Here is a 26,492-nt window from a genome sequence, read left to right as displayed (position 1 = left end):
CAACCCTCAGACCTCATCCTCAATCCTCAATCCTCAATACTCAATCCTCAATCTTCAATCCTCAATACTCAACCTTCAATCCTCAATCCTCAGTCCTCAATCCTCAATTCTGAATCCTCAATACTCAACCTTCAACCCTCAATACTCAGTCCTCAATACTCAGCCATCAATCCTCAATCCTCAAGACTCAATAGAATATCCAGAATTCTCAGGATTCTATACTCAAACCTCAACCCTCAAACCTCAGCCATCATCCTCCATCCTCAATCCTCAATCCTCAATCCCCAATCCTCAACCCTCATTCCTCAATCCTCAATACCAAATGCTCAATCTTCAACCCTCAATCCTCAATCCTCAATTCTCAATCCTCAATCCTCAGTCCTCAGTCCTCAGTCCTCAATCCTCAGCCCTCAACCCTTAGCCCTCATCCTCAACCCTCAATCCTCAATTACCAATCCTTAATCTTCAATCCTCCATACTCAACCTTCAATCCTCGATCCTCAGTCCTCAATCCTCAATCCTCAATCCCCAGTCCTCAGACCCCAAACCTCAATCCTCAACCCTCAGACCTCATCTTCAATCCTCAATCCTCAATCCTCAATCCTCAATCTTCAATCCTCAATACTCAATCTTCAATCCTCAATCCTCAGGACTCAATCCTCAATTCTGAATCCTCAATACTCAACCTTCAACCCTCAATACTCAGACCTCAATACACAGCCATCAATCCTCAATTCTCAATGCTCAATAGAATATCCTGAATGCGCAGGATTCAATACTCAAACCTCTATCCTCAATCCTCAGTCCCCAATCCTCAGTCTTCAATCCTCAACCCTCAATCCTCAATCCTCAATCTTCAGCCTTAAATCTTCAATAATCAATACTCAACCTTCAATCCTCAATCCACAGTTCTCAATCCTCAATCCTCAATCCTAAATCCTCAATCCTCAGTCGTCAGTCCCCAAGCCTCAATCCTCAACCCTCAGACCTCATCCTCAATCCTCAATCCTCAATCCTCAATCCTCAATCTTCAATCCCCAATACTCAATCTTCAATCGTCAATCCTTAGTCCACAATCCTCAATTCTGAATCCTCAATACTCAATTTTCAATCCTCAATACTCAATATTCAATCCTCAAACCTCAATCTTCAATCTTCACTCCTCAATTCCCAATCCTCAATCCTTAATCCCCAATCCTCAAACCTCAACCTTCAATCCTCAATACTCAATCTTCAATCCTCAGTCCTCAATCCTGAATCCTCAATTCTCAATCCTCAACCCTCAATCCTCAGACCTCAAACATCAATACTCAACCCTCAGTCCTCGTCCTCAGTCCACAACCCTCAATATTCAATCCTCAATCTTCAATCATCAATATTCAATATTCAATCCTCAATCCTCAATCCTCAGTCCTCAATCCTCAGTCCTCAAACCTCAATCCTGAATCCTCAAACCTGAATCCTCAATCTTCAGCCCCCAGTCCTCAACAATCAGTTGTCAATCCTCAATCCTCAATGGAATAACCTCAATTCACAGTTTTCAATACTCAATACTCTATCTGCAATCTTCAAGTCTCTATCCACAGACATCAATTCTCGTTACTCAACCCTCAACACTCAGTCCCCAATCCTCAATCTTCAATCCTCGATCCTCAATCCTCAATCCTCAATAGTCAATCTTCAATCCTGAATATTCAATCTTCAATCCACAATCCTCAATCCTCAATCCTCAACCCTCATTCTTCAATCCTCAATACCCAATCCTCAATCTTCAATCCTCAATCCTCAATCCTCAATCCTCAATTCTCAATCCTCAATCCTCAGTCCTCAGTCCTCAATCCTCAGTCCTCAACCCTCAGCCCTCATCCTCAATCCTCAATACTCAATCCTCAATCCTCAATCTTCAAATCTCTATCCACAAACATCAATTCTCATCACTCAACCCACAACACTCATTCCTCAATGTTCAATCCTCAATCCTCAATTCTGAATCTTCATTCCTCAATACTGAACCTTCAATCCTCAATCCTCAATCCTCAATCCTCAATCCTCAATTCTCAATCTTCAATCCTCAGTCCCCAATCCTTAATCTTCAATCCTCAATCCCCAATCCTCAATCGTCAATCCTCAATCCTCAGACCTCAGTCCCCAAACCTCAATCCTCAACCCTCAGACCTCATCCTTAATCCTCAATCCTCAATCCTCAATCCTCAATCTTCAGTCCTCAATACTCAATCTTCAATCCTCAATCCTCAGTCCTCAATCCTCAATTCTGAATCCTCAATCCTCAATCTTCAAACCTCAATCCTCAGTCCTCAATACTCGACCATCAATCCTCAATTCTGAATACTCAATCCTTAATCAACAATCCTCAATCTTCAATACTCAATCCTCAATCGTCAATCCTCAATACTCAATACTCAACCATCAATCCTCAGTTCTCAATACTCAATGGAATATCCTGAATTCTCAGGATTCGATACTCAAACCTCAATCCTCAACCCTCAGCCCTCATCCTCCATCCTCGATCCTCAGCCCTCATCCTCAATCCTCAATACACAATCCTCAATCCACAATCTTCAATACTCAGTCCTCAATCCTCAATCCTCAATCCTCAATACTCAACCTTCAACCCTCAATCCTCAGTCCTCAATACTCAGCCATCAATCCTCAATTCTCAATACTCAGTAGAATATCCTGAATTCGCAGGATTCAATACTCAAACCTCAATCCTCAATCCTCAGTCCCCAGTCCTCAGTCTTCAATACTCAACCCTCAATCTTCAATCCTCAATCCTCAATGTTCAATCTTCAATACTCAATACTCAACCTTCAATCCTCAATCCTCAACCCTCAATCCTCAATCCTCAATCCTAAATCGTCAATCCTCAATCTTCAATACTCAATCCTCAATCCTCAATCCTCAATACTCAATACTCAACCATCAATCCTCAGTTCTCAGTACTCAATGTAATATCCTGAATTCTCAGGATTCGATACGCTAACCTCAATCCTCAACCCTCAGCCCTCATCCTCAATCCTCAACCATCAATCCTCAATCCTCAATATTCAATCCTCAATACTCAATCTTCAATCCACAATACTCAATCCTCAATCCTCAATCCTCAATCCTCAGTCATCAATCCTTAATCTTGAATACTCAATCGTCAATTGTCAGTCCTCAATCCTCAATCCTCAATCCTCGTTCCTCAAACCTCAATCCTCAACCCTCAGTCCTCATCCACAATTCTCAATTCTCAATCTTCAATACTCAATCCTCAATCCTCTATTCTCAGTCCTCAATACTCAACCATCAATACTGAATTCTCAATACACAATAGAATATCCTGAATTCGCAGGATTCAATTCTCAAACCTCAATCCTAAACCCACAGCCCTCATCCTGCATCCTCGATCCTCAGCCCTCACCCTCAACCCTCAATAATCAATCCTCAATCCTCAATCCTCAATCGTCAATCTTCAATCCTGAATATTCAATCCTCATTCTTCAATCCTCAATACCCAATCCTCAATCTTCAATCCTCAATCCGCAATCCTCAATTCTCAATCCTCAATCCTCAGCCCTCAGTCCTCAATCCCCAGTCCTCAACCCTCAGCCCTCATCCTCAACCCTCAATCCTCAATCCTCAGTCCTCAATCTTCAATCCACAGTACTCAACCTTCAATCCTCAATCCTCAGTCCTCACTCCTCAATCCTCAATCCTCAGTCGTCAGTACCCAAGCCTCAATCCTCAACCCTCAGACCTCATCCTCAATCCTCAATCCTCAATCCTCAATCCTCAATCTTCAATCGTCAATACTCAATCTTCAATCCTCAATCCTTAGTCCACAATCCTCAACTCTGAATCCTCAATACTCAATCTTCAATCCTCAATACTCGATCCTCAATCCTCAATCCTCAATCCTCAGACATCAATCCTCAATCTTCAATACTCAGTCGTCAATCGTCAGCCCTCAATCCTCAATCCTCAATCCTCAGACCTCAAACATCAATACTCAACCCTCGGTCCTCGTCCTCAATCCACAACCCTCGATACTCAATACTCAATCTTCAATCATCAATATTCAATATTCAATCCTCAATCCTCAATATTCAGTCCTCAATCCTCAATCTTCAATCCTCAATGCTCAATCTTCAATCCTCAGTCCTCAATTCTCAATCCTCAATTCTCAATCCTCAATCCTCAGTCCTCAAACCTCAATCCTGAATCCTCAATCTTCAATCCTCAATACTCAATCCTCAATACTCAATCTTCAATCCTCAGTCCTCAATACTCAATCCTCAATTCTCAATCCTCAATCCTCAATTCTCAATCCCCAATCCTCAACCCTCATTCTTCAATCCTCAATACCAAATTCTCAATCTTCAATCCTCAATCCTCAATCCTCAATTCTCAATCCTCAATCCTCAGTCCTCAGTCCTCAGTCCTCAATCCTCAGCCCTCAACCCTTAGCCCTCATCCTCAACCCTCAATTCTGAATCCTCAATACTCAACCTTCAACCCTCAATCCTCAGTCCTCAATACTCAGCCATCTATCCTCAATCCTCAATACTCAATAGAATATCCTAAATTCGCAGGATTCAATACTCAAACCTCTATCCTCAATCCTCAGTCCCCAATCCTCAGTCTTCTATCCTCAACCCTCAATCCTCAATCCTCAATCTTCAGCCTTAAATCTTCAATAATCAATACTCAACCTTCAATCCTCAATCCACAATTCTCAATCCTCAATCCTCAATCCTTAATCCTCAATCCTCAGTCGTCAGTCCCCAAGCCTCAATCCTCAATCCTCAGTCCTCAGTCCTCAATCCTGAATCCTCAATACTCAATCCTCAATCCTCAATCGTCAATCTTCAATCCTGAATATTCAATCCTCAATCCACAATCCTCAATCCTCAATCCTCAACCCTCATTCTTCAATCCTCAATACCCAATCCTCAATCTTCAATCCTCAATCCTCAATCCTCAATTCTCAATCCTCAATCCTCATTCCTCTGTCCTCAATCCTCAGACCTCAACCCTCAGCCCTCATACTCAATCCTCAATCCTCAATTATCAATCCTCAATCTTCAATCCTCAATACTCAACCTTCAATCCTCTATCCTCAGTCCTCAATCCTCAATCCTCAATCCTCAGTCCTCAGTCCCCAAACCTCAATCCTCAACCCTCAGACCTCATCCTCAATCCTCAATCCTCAATACTCAATCCTCAATCTTCAATCCTCAATACTCAACCTTCAATCCTCCATCCTGAGTCCTCAATCCTCAATTCTAAATCCTCAATACTCAACCTTCAACCCTCACTACTCAGTCCTCAATACTCAGCCATCAATCCTCAATCCTCAAGACTCAATAGAATATCCAGAATTCTCAGGATTCTATACTCAAACCTCAACCCTCAAACCTCAGCCATCATCCTCCATCCTCAATCCTGAATCCTCAATCCCCAATCCTCAACCCTCATTCCTCAATCCTCAATACCAAATGCTCAATCTTCAACCCTCAATCCTCAATCCTCAATTCTCAATCCTCAATCCTCAGTCCTCAGTCCTCAGTCCTCAATCCTCAGCCCTCAACCCTTAGCCCTCATCCTCAACCCTCAATCCTCAATTATCAATCCTTAATCTTCAATCCTCCATACTCAACCTTCAATCCTCGATCCTCAGTCCTCAATCCTCAATCCTCAATCCCCAGTCCTCAGTCCCCAAACCTCAATCCTCAACCCTCAGACCTCATCTTCAATCCTCAATCCTCAATCCTCAATCCTCAATCTTCAATCCTCAATACTCAATCTTCAATCCTCAATCCTCAGGACTCAATCCTCAATTCTGAATCCTCAATACTCAACCTTCAACCCTCAATCCTCAGACCTCAATACACAGCCATCAATCCTCAATTCTCAATGCTCAATAGAATATCCTGAATCCGCAGGATTCAATACTCAAACCTCTATCCTCAATCCTCAGTCCCCAATCCTCAGTCTTCAATCCTCAACCCTCAATCCTCAATCCTCAATCTTCAGCCTTAAATCTTCAATAATCAATACTCAACCTTCAATCCTCAATCCACAGTTCTCAATCCTCAATCCTCAATCCTAAATCCTCAATCCTCAGTCGTCAGTCCCCAAGCCTCAATCCTCAACCCTCAGACCTCATCTTCAATCCTCAATCCTCAATCCTCGATCCTCAATCCCCAATCCTCAATCTTCAATCTTCAATACTCAATCCTCAATCCTCAATCCTCAGTCATGAATACTCAATCTTCAATACTCAATCCTCAATCCTCTATTCTCAATCCTCAATCCCCAATCCTCAATCGTCAATCCTCAATCCCCAATCCTCAATCTTCAATCCTCAATCCTCAATCCTCAATCCTCCATCCTCAATCCTCCATCCTCAATATTCAATCCTCAATACTCATTCTTCAGTCCTCAATTCTCAATCCTCAATCCTCAATCCCCAATCCTCAATCCTCAATCTTCAATGCTCAATACTCGATCTTCAATCCTCAGTCCTCAATACTCAATCCTCAATTCTCAATCCTCAATCCTCAATCTTCAATCCTCAATCCTCAGTCCTCAATCCTCAATTCTGAATCCTCAATACTCAACCTTCAACCCTCAATCCTCAGTCCTCAATACTCAGCCATCAATCCTCAATTCTCAATCCTCAATCCTCAATCCTCAATCGTCAATCTTCAATCCCGAATATTCAATCCTCAATCCTCAATCCTCAATCCTCAACCCTCATTCTTCAATCCTCAATACCCAATCCTCAATCTTCAATCCTCAATCCTCAATCCTCAATTCTCAATCCTCAATCCTCAGTCCTCAGTCCTCAATCCTCAGTCCACAACCCTCAGCCCTCATCCTCAATCCTCAAACGTCAATCCTCAATCCTCAATCTTGAATCCTCAGTCCTCAATCCTCAATACTCAGTCCTCAATCCTCAATCGTCAGTCTTCAATCCTGAATATTCAATCCTCAATCCTCAATCCTCAATCCTCAATCTTCAATCCTCAATACTCAATCTTCAATCCTCAATCCTCTGTCCTCAATCCTCAATTCTGAATCCTCAATACTCAATCTTCAACGGTCTACCCTCAGTCCTCAATACTCAACCATCAATCCTCAATTCTCAATAGTCAATAGAATATCCAGAACTCTCAGGATTCAATACTCAAACCTCAATCCTCAACCATCAGCCCTCATCCTCCATCCTCAATGCACAATCCTCAATCCTCAATCTTCAATCCTCAATACTCAATACTCAGTCATGAATACTCAATCTTCAATACTCATTCCTCAATCCTCTCTACTCAATCCTCAATCCGCAGCCCTCAATCCTCAATACTCAGCCGTCAATCCTCAATCCCCAATCCTCAATCCTCAATCCTCAATCCTCAATCCTCAATCCTCAATCCTCAGTCATGAATACTCAATCTTCAATACTCAATCCTCAATCCTCTATCCTCAATCCTCAGTCCTCAATACTCAATCGTCAATCCTCAATCCCCAATCCTCAATCATCAATCTTCAATACTCAATCCTCAATCCTCAATCCTCAGTCATGAATACTCAATCTTCAATACTCAATCCTCAATCCTCTATCCTCAATCCTCAATCCCCAATACTCAATCCTCAATTCTCAATCCTCAATCCTCAATCTTCAATCCTCAATCCTAAGTCCTCAATCCTCAATTCTGAATCCTCAATACTCAACCTTCAACCCTCAATCCTCAGTCCTCAATACTCAGCCATCAATCCTCAATTCTCAATACTCAATAGAATATCCTGAATTCGCGGGATTCAATTCTCAAACCTCAATCCTCAATCCTCAGTCCCCAATCCTCAGTCTTCAATCCTCAACCCTCAATCCTCAATCCTCAATCCTCAATCCTAAATCATCAATCCTCAATCTTCAATACTCAATCCTCAATCCTCAATCCTCAATCCTCAATTCTCAATCCTCAATACTCAACCATCAATACTGAATTCTCAATACACAATAGAATATCCTGAATACGCAGGATTCAATACTCATACCTCAATCCTAAACCCTCAGCCCTCATCCTCCAACCTCGATCCTCAGCCCTCATCCTCAATCCTCAATACCCAATCCTCAATCCCCAATCTTCAATCCTCAATACTCAATATTCAATCCTCAATCCTCAGTCCTCAAACCTCAATTCTGAATCCTCAATTCTGAATTCTCAATCTCCAGCACTCAGTCCTCAACAATCAGTTGTCAATCCTCAATCCTCAATAGAATATCCCCAATTCACAGTTTTCAATACTCAATACTCAATCTGCAATCTTCAAATCTCTATCCACAAACATCAATTCTCATCACTCAAACCTCAACACTCAGTCCTCAATGTTCAATCCTCAATTCTCAATTCTCAATCTTCAATCCTCAATACTGAATCTTCAATCCTCAATCCTCAATCCTCAATCCTCAATCCTCAATCCTCAATCCTCAACCCTCAATCCTCAATCCTCAACCCTCAATCATCAATCCTCAATCTTCAACACTCAATCCTCAATCCTCAATTCTCAATCCTCAGTCCTCAGTCCTCAATCCTCAATCGTCAATCCTCAATCCCCAATCCTCAATCTTCAATCTTCAATCGTCAACACTCAATCCTCTATCCTCAGTCCTCATTCCTCAATCCTCAGACCTCAATCCTCAATCGTCAATCTTCAATCCTGAATATTCAATCCTCAATCCACAATCCTCAATCCTCAATCCTCAACCCTCATTCTTCAATCCTCAATGCCCAATCCTCAATCTTCAATCCTCAATCCTCAATCCTCAATTCTCAATCCTCAATACTCAATCCTCTGTCCTCAATCCTCAGACCTCAACCCTCAGCCCTCATCCTCAATCCTCAATCCTCAATTATCAATCCTCAATCTTCAATCCTCAATACTCAACCTTCAATCCTCAATCCTCAGTCCTCAATCCTCAATCCTCAATCCTCAGTCCTCAGTCCCCAAACCTCAATCCTCAACCCTCAGACCTCATCCTCAATCCTCAATCCTCAATACTCAATCCTCAATCCTCAATCTTCAATCCTCAATACTCAACCTTCAATCCTCAATCCTCAGTCCTCAATCCTCAATTCTGAATCCTCAATACTCAACCTTCAACCCTCAATCCTCAGTCCTCAATACTCAGCCATCAATCCTCAATCCTCAATACTCAATAGAATATCCTAAATTCGCAGGATTCAATACTCAAACCTCAATCCTCAACTCTCAGTCCCCAATCCTCAGTCTTCAATCCTCAACCCTCAATCCTGAATCCTCAATCCTCAGTCCTCAATCTTCAATCCTCAATACTCAATCCTCAATCCTCAATCCTCAATCCTCAGTCATCAATCCTCAATCTTCAATACTCAATCGTCAATCGTCAGTCTTCAATACTCAATCCTCAATCCTCGTTCCTCAAACCTCAATCCTCAACCCTCAGTCCTCATTCCTCAATCTTCAATCCTCAATACTCAATCTTCAATCGTCAATCCTTAGTCCACAGTCCTCAATTCTGAATCCTCAATACTCAATCTTCAATCCTCAATTCTCAATCCTCAATCCTCAATCCTCAATCCTCAATCGTCAATCTTCAATCCTAAAAACTCAATCTTCAATCCTCAGTCCTCAATCCTCAATCCTCAATCCTCAATCCTCAATCGTCAATCCTCAGTCCTGAATATTCAATCCTCAATCCTCAATCCTCAATCCTCAATCCTCAACCCTCATTATTCAATCCTCAATACCCAATCCTCTATCTTCAATCCTCAATCCTCAATCCTCAATTCTCAATCCTCAATTCTCGGTCCTCAGTCCTTAATACTCAACCATCAATCCTCAATTCTCAATACTCAATAGAATATCCAGAATTCTCAGGATTCTTTACCCAAACCTCAATCCTCAAACCTCAGCCCTCATCCTCCATCCTCAATCCTCAATCCTCAATCCACAATCCTCAATCCTCAACCCTCATTCTTCAATCCTCAATACCAAATGCTCAATCTTCAATCCTCAATCCTCAATCCTCAGTCGTCAGTCCCCAAGCCTCAATCCTCAATCCTCAGTCCTCAGTCCTCAATCCTCAATCCTCAATCCTCAATCCTCAATCCTCAATCCTCAATCGTCAATCTTCAATCCTGAATATTCAATCCTCAATCCACAATCCTCAATCCTCAATCCTCAACCCTCATTCTTCAATCCTCAATACCCAATCCTCAATCTTCAATCCTCAATCCTCAATCCTCAATTCTCAATCCTCAATCCTCATTCCTCTGTCCTCAATCCTCAGACCTCAACCCTCAGCCCGTCATCCTCAATCCTCAACCCTCAATTATCAATCCTCAATCTTCAATCCTCAATACTCAACCTTCAATCCTCAATCCTCAGTCCTCAATCCTCTATCCTCAATCCTCAGTCCTCAGTCCCCAAACCTCAATCCTCAACCCTCAGACGACATCCTCAATCCTCAATCCTCAATACTCAATCCACAATCTTCAATCCTCAATACTCAACCTTCAATCCTCAATCCTCAGTCCTCAATCCTCAATTCTGAATCCTCAATACTCAACCTTCAACCCTCAATCTTCAGTCCTCAATACTCAGCCATCAATCCTCAATCCTCAATACTCAATAGAATATCCAGAATACTCAGGATTCTATACTCAAACCTCAACCCTCAAACCTCAGCCATCATCCTCCATCCTCAATCCTCAATCCTCAATCCCCAATCCTCAACCCTCATTCTTCAATCCTCAATACCAAATGCTCAATCTTCAATCCTCAATCCTCAATCCTCAATTCTCAATCCTCAATCCTCAGTCCTCAGTCCTCAGTCCTCAATCCTCAGCCCTCAACCCTTAGCCCTCATCCTCAACCATCAATTCTGAATCCTCAATACTCAACCTTCAACCCTCAATCCTCAGTCCTCAATACTCAGCCATCTATCCTCAATCCTCAATACTCAATAGAATATCCTAAATTCGCAGGATTCAATACTCAAACCTCTATCCTCAATCCTCAGTCCCCAATCCTCAGTCTTCTATCCTCAGCCCTCAATCCTCAATCCTCAATCTTCAGCCTTAAATCTTCAATAATCAATACTCAACCTTCAATCCTCAATCCACAATTCTCAATCCTCAATCCTCAATCCTTAATCCTCAATCCTCAGTCGTCAGTCCCCAAGCCTCAATCCTCAATCCTCAGTCCTCAGTCCTCAATCCTCAATCCTCAATACTCAATCCTCAATCCTCAATCGTCAATCTTCAATCCTGAATATTCAATCCTCAATCCACAATCCTCAATCCTCAATCCTCAACCCTCATTCTACAATCCTCAATACCCAATCCTCAATCTTCAATCCTCAATCCTCAATCCTCAATTCTCAATCCTCAATCCTCATTCCTCTGTCCTGAATCCTCAGACCTCAACCCTCAGCCCTCATACTCAATCCTCAATCCTCAATTATCAATCCTCAATCTTCAATCCTCAATACTCAACCTTCAATCCTCTATCCTCAGTCCTCAATCCTCAATCCTCAATCCTCAGTCCTCAGTCCCCAAACCTCAATCCTCAACCCTCAGACCTCATCCTCAATCCTCAATCCTCAATACTCAATCCTCAATCTTCAATCCTCAATACTCAACCTTCAATCCTCAATCCTCAGTCCTCAATCCTCAATTCTGAATCCTCAATACTCAACCTTCAACCCTCAATACTCAGTCCTCAATACTCAGCCATCAATCCTCAATCCTCAAGACTCAATAGAATATCCAGAATTCTCAGGATTCTATACTCAAACCTCAACCCTCAAACCTCAGCCATCATCCTCCATCCTCAATCCTCAATCCTCAATCCGCAATCCTCAACCCTCATTCCTCAATCCTCAATACCAAATGCTCAATCTTCAACCCTCAATCCTCAATCCTCAATTCTCAATCCTCAATCCTCAGTCCTCAGTCCTCAGTCCTCAACCCTCAGCCCTCAACCCTTAGCCCTCATCCTCAACCCTCAATCCTCAATTATCAATCCTTAATCTTCAATCCTCCATACTCAACCTTCAATCCTCGATCCTCAGTCCTCAATCCTCAATCCTCAATCCCCAGTCCTCAGTCCCCAAACCTCAATCCTCAACCCTCAGACCTCATCTTCAATCCTCAATCCTCAATCCTCAATCCTCAATCTTCAATCCTCAATACTCAATCTTCAATCCTCAATCCTCAGGACTCAATCCTCAATTCTGAATCCTCAATACTCAACCTTCAACCCTCAATCCTCAGACCTCAATACACAGCCATCAATCCTCAATTCTCAATGCTCAATAGAATATCCTGAATGCGCAGGATTCAATACTCAAACCTCTATCCTCAATCCTCAGTCCCCAATCCTCAGTCTTCAATCCTCAACCCTCAATCCTCAATCCTCAATCTTCAGCCTTAAATCTTCAATAATCAATACTCAACCTTCAATCCTCAATCCTCAATCCTCAATCCTCGATCATCAATCCTCAATCTTCAGTACTCAATCCCCAATCCTCAATCCTCAATCCTCAATCCTCAATCCGCATCCTCCATCCTCAATCCTCAATCTTCAAACCTCAGTCTTCAATCCTCAATACTCAATGTTCAATCCACAATCCTCAACCCTCAATCCTCAATCCTCAATCCTCAATCCTCAATTCTCAACCCTCAATCCTCAGACCTCAAACATCGATACTCAGCCCTCAGTCCTCGTCCTCAATCCACAACCCTCAATCGTCAATCCTCAATCTTCAATCATCAATATTCAATCTTCAATCCTCAATCCTCAATCCTCAATCCTCAATCCTCAATCCTCAATCCTCAATCTTCAATCCTCAATACTCAATCTTCAATCCTCAATCCTCAGTCCTCAAACCTCAATTCTGAATCCTCAATACTGTACCCTCAATCTTCAGCCCTCAGTCCTCAACAATCCGTTGTCAATCCTCAATCCTCAATAGAATATCCCCAATTCACAGATTTCAATTCTCAATCTGCAATCTTCAATCCTCAATGCTCAATCTTCAATCCTCAATCCTGAGTCCTCAAATATCAATTCTGAATCCTCAATACTGAATCCTCAATCTGCAGCCCTCAGTCCTCAACAATCAGTTGTCAATCCACAATCCTCAATGGAATATCCTCAATTCACAGTTTTCAATACTCAATACTCAATCTGCAATCTTCAAATCTCTACCCACAAACATCAATTCTCATCACTCAACCCTCAGCACTCAGTCCTCAACGTTCAATCCTCAATCCTCAATCCTCAATATTCTATCCTCAATACTGAATCTTGAATAATCAATCCTCAAGCCTCAATTCTCAATTCTCAATCCTCAATCTTCAATCCTCAGTCCCAAATCCTCAAACTTCAATCCTCAATCCTCAATCCTCAATCCTCAATCCCCAATCTTCAATCCTCAATACTCAATCTTGAATTCTCAATCCTCAGTACTGAATCCTCAATCCTCAATCCTCAATCATCAATCCTCAATCTTCAATCCACAATCCTCAATCGTCAGTCCTCAATCCTCAATCCTCAATCCTCAATCATCAATCATCAATCCTCAATCTTGAATACTCAGTCCTCAATTCTCAATCCTCAATCCTCAATACTCAACCATCAATTCTCAATTCTCAATACTCAATAGAATATCCTGAATTCTCAGGATTCAATACTCAAACCTCAATCCTCAACCCGCAGCCCTCATCCTCCATCCTCAATCCTCAATCCTCATTCCTCAATCTTCAATCCTCAATACTCAACCTTCAATCCTCAATCCTCAATCCTCAATCCTCGATCATCAATCCTCAACCTTCAAAACTCAATCCCCAATCCTCAATCCTCAATCCTCAATCCTCAATCCGCAACCTCCATCCTCAATCCTCAATCTTCAAACCTCAACCTTCAATCATCAATACTCAATCTTCAATCCACAATCCTCAACCCTCAATCCTCAATCCTCAATCCCCAATCCTCAATCCTCAATCCTCAGTCCTCAATCCTCAATTCTCAGTCCTCAATCCTCAATCTTCAATCCTCAATCCTCAATCTTCAATCATCAATATTCAATCTTCAATCCTCAATACTCAATCCTCAATCTTTAATCCTCAATGTTCAATCCTCAATACCCAATCCTCAATCTTCAATCCTCAATCCCCAATCCTCAATCCTCAATCCTCAATCCTCAATCCTCAATCCTCAATCCTCAATTCTCAATCCTCAATCCTCAGACCTCAAACATCGATACTCAACCCTCTGTCCTCGTCCTCAATCCACAACCCTCAATAGTCAATCCTCAATCTTCAATCATCAATATTCAATCTTCAACCCTCAATCCTCAACCCTCAGTCCTCAATTCTCAGTCCTCAAACCTCAATCCTGAATCCTCAATCCTGAATCCTCCACCTGCCGCCCTGAGTCCTCAACAATCGGTTGTCAATCCTCAATCCTCAATAGAGTATCCTCAATACACAGTTTTCAATACTCAATACTCAATCTGCAATCTTCAAATCTCTTTACACAAACATCATTTCTTATCACTCAACTCTCAACACTCAGTCCTCAACGTTCAATCCTCAATCCTCAATCCTCAATATTCTATCCTCAATACTGAACCTTGAATAATCAATCCTCAAGCCTCAATTCTCAATCCTCAATCCTCAATCTTCAATCCTCAGTCCCAAATCCTCAAACTTCAATCCTCAATCCTCAACCCTCAATCCTCAATCCTCAATCCTCAATCTTCAATCCTCATTAATCAATCTTGAATCCTCAATCCTCAGTCCTCAATCCTCAATCCTCAATCCTCAATCATCAATCCTCAATCTTCAATCCACAATCCTCAATCCTCAATCCTCAATCCTCAATACTCAATCCTCAATCCTCAATCATCAATAATCAATCCTCAATCTTGAATACTCAGTCCTCAATCCTCAATCCTCAATCCTCAATACTCAACAATCAATCCTCAATTCTCAATACTCAATAGAATATCCTGAATTCTCAGGATTCAATACTCAAACCTCAATCCTCAACCCTCAGCCCTCATCCTCAATCCTCAATCCTCAATCCTCATTCCTCAATCTTCAATCCTCAATACTCAACCTTCAATCCTCAATCCTCAATCCTCAATCCTCGATCATCAATCCTCAATCTTCAGTACTCAATCCCCAATCCTCAATCCTCAATCCTCAATCCTCAATCCGCATCCTCCATCCTCAATCCTCAATCTTCAAACCTCAGTCTTCAATCCTCAATACTCAATGTTCAATCCACAATCCTCAACCCTCAATCCTCAATCCTCAATCCTCAATCCTCAATTCTCAATCCTCAATCCTCAGACCTCAAACATCGATACTCAGCACTCAGTCCTCGTCCTCAATCCACAACCCTCAATCGTCAATCCTCAATCTTCAATCATCAATATTCAATCTTCAATCCGCAATCCTCAATCCTCAATCCTCAATCCTCAATCATCAATCCTGAATCTTCAATACTCAATCCTCAATCCTCAATCCTCAAACCACATTCGTCAATCCTCATTCATCAATCCTGAATCTTCAATACTCAGTCCTCAATCCTCAATCATCAATCCTCAATACTCAGCCGTCAAACCTCAATTCTCAATACTCAATAGAATATACTGAATTCTCAGGATTCAATACTCAAACCTCAATCCTCAACCCTCAGACCTCATCCTCCATCCTCAATCCTCAATCCTCAATCCTCAATCTTCAATCCTCAATACTCAATCTTCAATCCTCAGTCCTCAATCCTCAATCCACAGTCATGAATACTCAATCTTCAATCCTCAATCCTCAATCCTCAATCCTCAACCCTCAGCCCTCATCCTCAATCCTCAATCCTCAATTCTCAATCCTCAATCCTCAGTCCCCAAACCTCAATTCTGAATCCTCAATACTGAATCCTCAATCTTCAGCCCTCAGTCCTCAACAATCAGTTGTCAATCCTCAATCCTTAATAGAATATTCTCAATTCACAGCTTTCAATACTCAATACTCAATTTGCAATCTTCAAATCTCTATACACAAACATCAATTCTCATCAGTCAGCCCTCAACACTCAGTCCTCAATGTTCAATCCTCAATCCTCAATTCTCAATCTACAATCTTCAATACTGAATCTTCAATCCTCAATCCTCAATCCTCAGTTCTCAATCCTCAATCCAGAATCTTCAGTCCTCGATACTCAATATTCAATCCTCAATCCTCAATCCACAACCATCAGTCCTCAATCGTCAATCCTCAATCCCCAATCCTCAATCTTCAATCCTCAATACTCAATCTTCAATCCTCAATCCTCAGTACTCAATCCTCAATCCTCAATATAATATCCTGAGTTCACAGTTTTCAATCCTCAATCCTCAATCCTCAATACTCAACCATTAATCCTCAATTCTTCAATACTCAATAGAGTATCCTGAATTCTCAGGATTCGATACTCAAACCTCAAACCTCAACCCTCAGCCCTCATTCTCAATCCTCAATACTCAATCCTCAATCGTCAATATTCAATCCTCAATACTCAATCTTCTATCCTCAATACTCAATCCTCAATCCTCAATCCTCTATCCTCAGTCATCAATCCTCAATCTTCAATACTCAATCGTCAATCGTCAGTCCTCAATCCCCAATCCTCAATCCTCGTTCCTCAAACCGCAATCCTCAACCCTCAGTCCTCATCCTCAATTCTCAATCCTCAATCCTCAATCCTCAATTCTCAATCCTCAATCCTCAGTCCTCAGCCCTCAATCCTCAGTCCTCAACCGTCAGCCCTCATCCTCAATCCTCAAACGTCAATCCTCAATCCTCAATCTTCAATCCTCAATACTCAACCTTCAACCCTCAACCCTCAGTCCTCAATACTCAACCATCAATTCTCAATTCTCAATACTCAATAGAATATCCAGAATTCTCAGGATTCAATACTCAAACATCAATCCTCAACCATCAGCCCTCATCCTCCATCCTCAATCCTCAATCCTGAATCCTCAATCTTCAATCATCATTACTCAATCCTCAGTCATGAATACTCAATCTTCAATACTCATTCCTCAATCCTCTATACTCAATCCTCAATCCTCAGTCCTCAATCCTCAATACTCTGCCGTCAATCCTCAATCCCCAATCCTCAATCCTCGATCCTCAATCCTCAATCCTCAATCCTCAATCCTCAGTCATGAATACTCAATCTTCAATACTCAATCCCCAATCCTCTATCCTCAATCCTCAGTCCTCAATACTCAATCGTCAATCCTCAATCCCCAATCGTCAATCTTCAATCTTCAATACTCAATCCTCAATCCTCAATCCTCAGTCATGAATAGTCAATCTTCAATACTCAATCCTCAATCCTCTATCCTCAATCCTCAATCCTCAAACGTCAATCCTAAATCCCCAATCCGCAATCTTCAATCCTCAATCCTCAATCCTCAATCCTCCATCCTGAATCTTCAATCCTCAATGCTCAATCTTCACTCCTCAATTCTCAATCCTCAATCCTTAATCCCCAATCCTCAATCCTCAATCTTCAATCCTCAATACTCAATCTTCAATCCTCAGTCCTCAATACACAATCCTCAACTCTGTATCCTCAATCCTCAATCCTCAGACCTCACACATCAATAATCAACCCACTGTCCTCGTCCTCAATCCACAAACCTCAATACTCAATCCTCAACCTTCAATCATCAATATTCAATCTTCAATCCTGAATCCTCAATCCCCAGGCCTCAATCGTCAGTCCTCAAACCACAATGCTGAATCCTCAAACCTGAATCCTCAATCTTCAGCCCCCAGTCCTCTACAATCAGTTGTCAATCCTCAATCCTCAATAGAATATCCTCAATTCACAGTTTCCAATACTCAATACTCTATCTGCAATCTTCAAATCTCTATCCACAAACATCAACTCTCATCACTCAAACCTCAACACTCAGTCCCCAATCCTCAATCTTCAATCCTCAATCCTAAATCCTCAATCCTCAATCCTCAATCTTTATTCCTCAACGCTCAATCTTCAATCCTCAGCCCTCAATTTTCAATCCTCAACCCTCAGTCCTCGTCCTCAATTCTCAACTCTCAATCTTCAATACTCAATCCTCAATCCTCAATTCTCAATCCTCAATACTCAACCATCAATACTGAATTCTCAATACACACTAGAATGCCCTGAATTCGCAGGATTCAATACTCAAACCTCAATCCTAAACCCTCAGCCCTCATCCTCCATCCTCGACCCTGAGCCCTCATCCTCAAACCTCAATACTCAATCCTCAATCCTCAATCTTCAATCCTCAATACTCAATATTCAATCCTCAATCCTCAGACCTCAAACCTCAATTCTGAATCCTCAATACTGAATTCTCAATCTTCAGCCCTCAGTCCTCAACAATCAGTTGTCAATCCTCAATCCTCAATAGAATATCCCCAATTCACAGTTTTCAATACTGAATACTCAATCTGCAATCTTCAAATCTCTATCCACAAACATCAATTCTCATCACTCAACCCTCAACACTCAGTCCTCAATGTTCAATCCTCAATTCTCAATTCTCAACCTTCAATCCTCAATACTGAATCTTCAATCCTCAATCCTCAATCCTCAATCCTCAATCCTCAACCCTCAATACTCAATCCTCAATCATCAATCCTCAATCTTCAATACTCAATCCTCAATCCTCAATCCTCAATCCTCAATCCTCAATCCTCAGTCTTCAGTCCTCAATACTCAGTCTTCAATCCTCAATCCGCAATCCTCAATGCTTAATCCCCAATCCTCGATCCTCAATATTCAATCCTCAATACTCAATCTTCAATCCTCAATCCTCAATCCTCAATCCTCAATTCTCAATCCTCAGTCCTCAATCCTCAGACCTCAAACATCAATACTCAGCCCTCAGTCCTCGTCCTCAATCCACAACCCTCAATCCTCAATCCTCAACCTTCAATCATCAATATTCAATCTTCAATTCTCTATGCTCAATCCTCAATCCTCAATCCTCTATCCTCAATGTTCAATCCTCAATACCCAATCCTCAATCTTCAATCCTCAATCCCCAATCCTCAATCCTCAATCCTCAGTCCTCAATCCTCAATCCTCAGTCCTCAAACATCAATCCCCAGTCCTCAACCTTCAATCCTCAATGCTCAATCTTCAATCCTCAATTCTCAGTCCCCAATCGTGAATCTTCTATCCACAAACCTCAATCCTCAACCGTCAGTCCTCGTCCTCAATCCTCAACCCTCAATCCTCAATCCTCAATCTTCAATCATCAGTACTCAGTCCTCAATATTCAACACACAGCCCTCAACCATCAATCCTCAATACTCAACCATCAATCCTCAATTCTCATTACTCAATCCTCAATCTTCAATCCTCAATACTCAATCCTCAATCCTCAATCCTCAATCCTCAGTCCTCAGTCCTCAAACCTCAATCCTGAATCCTCAATCCTGAATCCTCAATCTTCAGCCCTCAGTCCTCAACAATCATTTGTCAATAATCAATCCTCAATAGAATATCCTCAATTCACAGTATTCAATACTCAATACTCAATCTGCAATATTCAAACCTCTATCCACAAACATCAATTCTCATCACTCAACCCTCAACACTCAGTCCTCAATGTTCAATACTCAATCCTCAACCCTCAACCCTCAATCCTCAATCCTCAATATTCAACACACAACCCTCAACCATCAATCCTCAATCCTCAATTCTCAATCGCCAATCCTCAATCCTCAGACCTCAAACATCAACACTCAACACTCAGTCCTCGTCCTCAATCCACAACCCTCAATCCTCAATCCTCAATCTTCAATCTTCAATATTCAATCTTCAATCCTCAATCCTCAGTCCTCAATCCTCAATCCTCAATCCACAATGTTCAATCCTCTATACACAATCCTCAATCATCAATCCTGAATCCTCAATCTTCAATCCTCTATCCTCAATCCTCAGTCCTCAAACATCAATTCTGAATCCTCAATCCTCAAACCCCAATCCTCAACCGTCAGTCCTCGTCATCAATCCTCAAACATCAATCCTCAACCCTCAGTCCTCAATCCTCAATCCTCAATCCTCAAACCTCAATCCTCAACCGTCAGTCCTCGACCTCAATCCTCAGCCCTCAATCGTCAATCCTCAATCTTCAATCATCAATACTCAATCATCAATCCTCAATCCTCAACTCTCAATCCTCAATCCTCAATCCTCAATATTCAACACACAACCCCCAACCTTCAATCCTCAACACTCAATCATCAATCCTCAATAGAATATCCTGAGTTCACAGTTTTCAATACTCAATCTGCAATCTTCAATCCTCAATACTCAACCTTCAATCCTCAATCCTCAGTCCTCAAACCTCAATTCTGTATCCTCAATACTGTATCCTCAATCTTCAGCCCTCAGTCCTCAACAATCCGTTGTCAATCCTCAATACTCAATAGAATATCCCCAATTCACAGATTTCAATTCTCAATCTGCAATCTTCAATCCTCAAAGCTCAATCTTCAATCCTCAATCCTCAGTCCTCAAATATCAATTCTGAATCCTCAATACTGAATCCTCAATCTTCAGCCCTCAGTCCTCAACAATCAGTTGTCAATCCACAATCCTCAAGGGAATATCCTCAATTCACAGTTTTCAATACTCAATACTCAATCTGTAATCTTCAAATCTCTACCCACAAACATCAATTCTCATCACTCAACCCTCAGCACTCAGTCCTCAACGTTCAATCCTCAATCCTCAATCCTCAATATTCTATCCTCAATACTGAATCTTGAATAATCAATCCTCAAGCCTCAATTCTCAATCCTCAATCCTCAATCTTCAATCCTCAGTCCCAAATCCTCAAACTTCAATCCTCAATCCTCAACCCTCAATCCTCAATACTCAATCTTCAATCCTCAGTCCTCAATCCTCAATCCACAGTCATGAATACTCAATCTTCAATCCTCAATCCTCAATCCTCAATACTCAACCCTCAGCCCTCATCCTCAATCCTCAATCCTCAATTCTCAATCCTCAATCCTCAGTCCCCAAACCTCAATTCTGAATCCTCAATACTGAATCCTCAATCTTCAGCCCTCAGTCCTCAACAATCAGTTGTCAATCCTCAATCCTTAATAGAATATTCTCAATTCACAGTTTTCAATACTCAATACTCAATCTGCAATCTTCAAATCTCTATCCACAAACATCAATTCTCATCAGTCAGCCCTCAACACTCAGTCCTCAATGTTCAATCCTCAATCCTCAATCCTCAATATTCTATCCTCAATACTGAATCTTGAATAATCAATCCTCAAGCCTCAATTCTCAATCCTCAATCCTCAATCTTCAATCCTCAGTCCCAAATCCTCAAACTTCAATCCTCAATCCTCAACCCTCAATCCTCAATCCCCAATCTTCAATCCTCAATACTCAATCTTGAATCCTCAATCCTCAGTCCTGAATCCTCAATCCTCAATCCTCAATCATCAATCCTCAATCTTCAATCCACAATCCTCAATCGTCAATCCTCAATCCTCAATCCTCAATCCTCAATCATCAATCATCAATCCTCAATCTTGAATACTCAGTCCTCAATCCTCAATCCTCAATCCTCAATACTCAGCCATCAATTTTCAATTCTCAATACTCAATAGAATATCCTGAATTCTCAGGATTCAATACTCAAACCTCAATCCTCAACCCTCAGCCCTCATCCTCCATCCTCAATCCTCAATCCTCAATCCTCAATCCTCGATCATCAATCCTCAATCTTCAATACTCAATCCCCAATCCTCAATCCTCAATCCTCAATCCTCAATCCGCATCCTCAATCCGCAATCCTCAATCTTCAAACCTCAATCTTCAATCCTCAATACTCAATCTTCAATCCACAATCCTCAACCCTCAATCCTCAATCCTCAATCCTCAATCCTCAATTCTCAATCCTCAATCCTCAGACCTCAGACATCGATACTCAGCCCTCAGTCCTCGTCCTCAATCCACAACCCTCAATCCTCAATACTCAATCTTTAATCATCTACATACAATCTTCAATCCTCAATCATCAATCCTCAGTCCTCAATCCTCTGTCGTCAAACCTCAATCCTGAATCCTCAATCCTGAATCCTCAATCTTCAGCCCTCAGTCCTCAACAATCAGTTGTCAATTCTCAATCCTCAAAAGAATATCCTCAACTCACAGTTTCAATACACAATCCCCGTTCTTCAATCTTCAAATCTCAATCCACAGACATCAATTCTCATCACTCAACCCTCAACACTCAGTCCTCAATATTCAATCCTCAATCGTCAATTCTCAATTTTCAATCCCCAATACTCAATCTGCAGTCCTCAATCCTCAGTCCTCAATCCTCAATCCTCAATCCTCATTCTTCAATCCTCAATACCCAGTCCTCAATCTGCAATCCTCAATCCTCAAGCCTCAATTCTCAATCCCCAAACGTCAATCCTCAGACCTCAAACATCAATACTCAGCCCTCAGCCCTCGTCCTCAATCCACAACCCTCAATCCTCAATCCTCAATCTTCAATCATTAATATGCAATCTTCAATCCTCAATCCTCAATCCTCAATCCTCAACCATCAATCCTCAATGTTCAATCCTCAATACCCAATCCTCAATCTTCAATCCTCAAACCTCAATCCTCAGTCCTCAATCCTCTGTCATCAATCCTCAATCTTCAATACTCAATCGTCAATCCTCAGTCCTCAATCCTCAAACCTCAATCATCCTCCCTCAAACTTCAATCCTCAACCCTCAGTCCTCATACTCAATTCTCAATTCTCAGTCCTCAATCCTCAACCCTCAATCTTGAATCCTCAATTAAAAAATCTCCAATCCTAGATCATCAATCCCCAATCCTCAATCCTTAATCCTCAATCTTCAATCCTCAATCCCCAGTCCCCAATCTTCAATCCTCAATGCTCAATCCTCAATCCTCAGTCCTCAGTCCTCAATCCTCAATCCTCAATCCTCAAACGTCAATCTTCAAACCTGAACACTCAACCTTCAGTCCTCAAGCCTCAATCCTCAATCCTCAATCCTCATTCTTCAATCCTCAATACCCAATCCTCAATATTCAATCCCCAATCCTCAATCCTTAATCCACAATCTTCAATGTTCAATCCCCAGTCCTCAATCTTCGATCCTCAATGCTCAACCTTCAATCCTCAATTCTCAGTCCTCAACCCTCAATCCTCAATCCTCAAACCTCAACCCTCAACCGTCAGTCCTCGTCCTCAATCCTCAACACTCAATCCTCAATCCTCAATCTTCAATCATCAATACTTAATCTTGAATCCTCAATTCTCAATCCTCAATCCTCAATCCTGAATATTCAACACACAACCCTCAACCATCAATCCTCAATTCACAATACTCAATAGAATATTCTGAATTCTCATGGTTCTATACTCAATCCAAAATATTCAATAATCAAATCTCAATCCTCAAAGATCAATTCTCAACACTCAATCCTCAACACGCAGTCCTCTCTCTTCAATCCTCCATTCTCAACCCTCAATCCTCAAGCGTCAATCCTCAATCCTCAATCCTCAACCCTCAATCCTCAGTCCTCAAATCTCAATCCCGAATCCTCATTCCTGAATCCTCAATCCTCAGACATCAGTCCTCAAAAATCAATTGTCAATCCACAATCCTCAATAGAATATCCTCAATTCACAGTTTTCAATACCCAATCCCCGTTCTTCAATCTTCAAATCTCAATCCACAAACATCAATTCTCATCACTCAACCCTCAACACTCAGTCCTCAATGTTCAATCGTCAATCCTCAATCCTCAATCTTCAATACTCAATACACAATCTTCAATCCTCAATCCTCAATTCTCAATCCTCAATACTCAATCCTCAATCGCCAATCCTAAATCCCCAATCCTCAATCTTCAATCCTCAATCCTCAATCCTCAATCCCCAATCCTCAATCCTCAATCCTCAATCCTCAATATTCAATCCTCAATACTCAATCTTCAATCCTCAATCTTCAGTCCTCAAACCTCAATTCTGAATCCTCAATACTCAACCTTCAACCCTCAATCCTCAGCCCTCAATACTCAACCATCAATCCTCAACTCTCAATACTCAATAGAATATCCTGAATTCTCAGGATTCAAAACTCAAACCTCGATCCTCAAGCCTCAGCCCTCATCCTCCATCCTCAATCCTCAATCCACAATACTCAATCTTCAATCCTCAATCCTCAATCCCCAATCCTCAATTCTCTATCCTCAATCCTCAGTCCCAAATCATCAATCTTCAATCCTCAATCCTCAATCCTCAATCCTCAGTCCTCAATCCTCAATCCACAGTCCTCAAACCTCAATCTTGAATCATCAATCCTGAATCCTCAATCTTCAATCCTCAATCCCCAATCGTCAATCTTCAATCCTCAATGCTCAATCCTCAATCCTCAAGCCTCAGTCCTCAATCCTCACTCCTCAATCCTCAAAGCTCAATCCTCATCCTTCAATTCTCAATACCCAATCCTCAAACGTCAATCCTCAATCCTCAATCCTCAATTCTCAATCCTCAATCCTCAATCCTCAGACCTCAAACATCAATACTCAACCCTCAGTCCACATCCTCAATCCACAACACTCAATCCTCAATCCTCAATCTTCAATCCTCAATACTCAATCTTCAATCCTCAGTCCTCAATCCTCAATCCTCAATTCTCAATCCTCAATCCTCAATCCTCAGACCTCAAACATCAATACTAAACCCTCAGTCCTCGTCCTCAACCCACAAACCTCAATACTCAATCCTCAATCTTCAATCATCAATATTCAATATTCAATCCTCAATCCTCAATCCTCAGTCCTCAATCCTCAGTCCTCAAACCTCAATCCTGAATCCTCAAACCTGAATCCTCAATCTTCAGGCCCTAGTCCTCAACAATCAGTTGTCAATCCTCAATCCTCAATAGAATAACCTCAATTCACAGTTTTCAATACTCAATACTCTATCTGCAATCTTCAAATCTCTATCCACAAACATCAATTCTCGTCACTCAACCCTGAACACTCAGTCCCCAATCCTCAATCTTCAATCCACAATCCTCAATTCTCTATCGTCAACCCTCATCTTTCAATCCTCAATGCCCAATCCTCAATCTTCAATCCTCAATCCTCAATCCTCAATTCTCAATCCTCAATCCTCAATCCTCAATCCTCAATACTCAATCCTCAATCATCAATCCTCAATCTTCAATACTCAATCCTCAATCCTCAATTCTCAATCCTCAATACTCAACCATGAATGCTCAATTCTCGATACTCAATTGAATATCCTGAATTCGCAGGATTCAATACTCAAACATCAATCCTCATCCCTCAGCCCTCATCCTCCATCCTCGATCCTCAATCCTCAATCCTCAATCTTCAATCCCCAATACTCGATCTTCAACCTTCAATCCTGTATACTCAATCTTCAACCCTCAATCCCCAATACTCAATCTTCAATCCTCAATGCTCAATCCAAAATCCCCAATCCTCAGTCCTCAATCCTCAATCCTCAATCCTCAAACCTCGATCCTCAACCGTCAGTCCTCGTCCTCAACCCTCAACCCTCAAAACTCAATCATCAATACTCAATCTTCAACCCTCAATCCTCAATCCTCAATGCTCAATCGTCAATCCTCAATATTCAACACACAACCCTCAACCATCAATCCTCAATACTCAACCATCAATCCTCAATTCTCAATACTCAATAGAACATCCTGAAATCTCATGGTTCAATACTCAATCCACAATATACAATAATCAAACCTCAATACTCAAGCATAAATTCTCAACACTCAATCCTCAACACTCAGTCCTCTCTCTTGAATCCTCCATCCTTAATCCTCAATCATCAATCCTCAATACTCAATCTTCAATCCGCATTCCTCAATCCTCAATCCTCAATCCTCAATCCTAAGTCATCAATCCACAATCTTCAATACTCAATCCTCAATCCTCAATCCTCAGTCCTCAATCCTCAATACTCAACCATCAACCCTCAATTCTCAATACTCAATAGAATATCCTGAATTCCCAGGATTCAAATCTCAAACCTCAATCCTTAACCCTCAGCCCTCATTCTCAATCCTCAATCAGCAATCCTCATTCCTCAATATTCAATCCTCAATACTCAATCTTCAATCCACAATCCTCAATCCTCAATCCTCAGTCCTCTGTCATCAATCCTCAATCTTCAATACTCAATCGTCAATCCTCAGTCCTCAATCCTCAATCCTCAATCCTCAAACGTCAATCTTCAAACCTGAATACTCAATCTTCAATCCTCAATCCTCAATCCTCAATCCTCAACAGAATATCCTCAATTCACAGTTTTCAATACTCAATACTCAATCTGC

Source organism: Calliopsis andreniformis, unplaced genomic scaffold (assembly GCF_051401765.1).
Source record: "Calliopsis andreniformis isolate RMS-2024a unplaced genomic scaffold, iyCalAndr_principal scaffold0082, whole genome shotgun sequence".
Taxonomy (NCBI): domain Eukaryota; kingdom Metazoa; phylum Arthropoda; class Insecta; order Hymenoptera; family Andrenidae; genus Calliopsis; species Calliopsis andreniformis.
The sequence above is the reverse complement of the archived record's forward strand: the minus strand, read 5'-3'. Positions refer to the sequence as shown.